Source organism: Atta cephalotes (genome assembly GCF_000143395.1).
Source record: "Atta cephalotes unplaced genomic scaffold scaffold00017, whole genome shotgun sequence".
In the NCBI taxonomy this organism is placed as follows: Eukaryota; Metazoa; Arthropoda; class Insecta; order Hymenoptera; family Formicidae; genus Atta; species Atta cephalotes.
The window spans coordinates 2,089,968-2,090,532 of NW_012130081.1; positions in this window are offsets into that span (position 1 = coordinate 2,089,968).

Here is a 565-nt window from a genome sequence, read left to right on the forward strand (position 1 = left end):
ATATATATATATATATATATATATATATATATATATATATATATAATTTTTATAATAGAGTATATACGAAAGTATTTAAAATTGAATCGCGAATGTAAGAAGTTTTATAACATGTTAACTGTGAGAATTTCTGGTAATTTTTAAGTGCGTGAAGCACGCATGTTACTAATTGTAAGAAATAGATCGTATATTTAGAATATAATATAATGAAAGCAAACAAAATATGAAAAAACAATAGACTTTACAGAATTTGCACTATAAGTGCGTAATTATGACAATAAATATACAATTAGATTTACGTCTAATAATCCTATGATACAGACATTTCGGCTATATTTTTAGTTATCTTCAATGTATTATAGAATAGAATCCAAAGTATAAAAACTGCACTTAAGCAACAGTATCAATCACATTCCCAAATTCTGTTGTTCAACAGTTTAAGATGTATGATGTAAAATGATGATGTGAACATAATTAAGAATAATGATTAACAATTAAATACATGTAATAATATAATAGATGGACGAATTAATATTATGTAATGAATATTATGTAATATTATAGT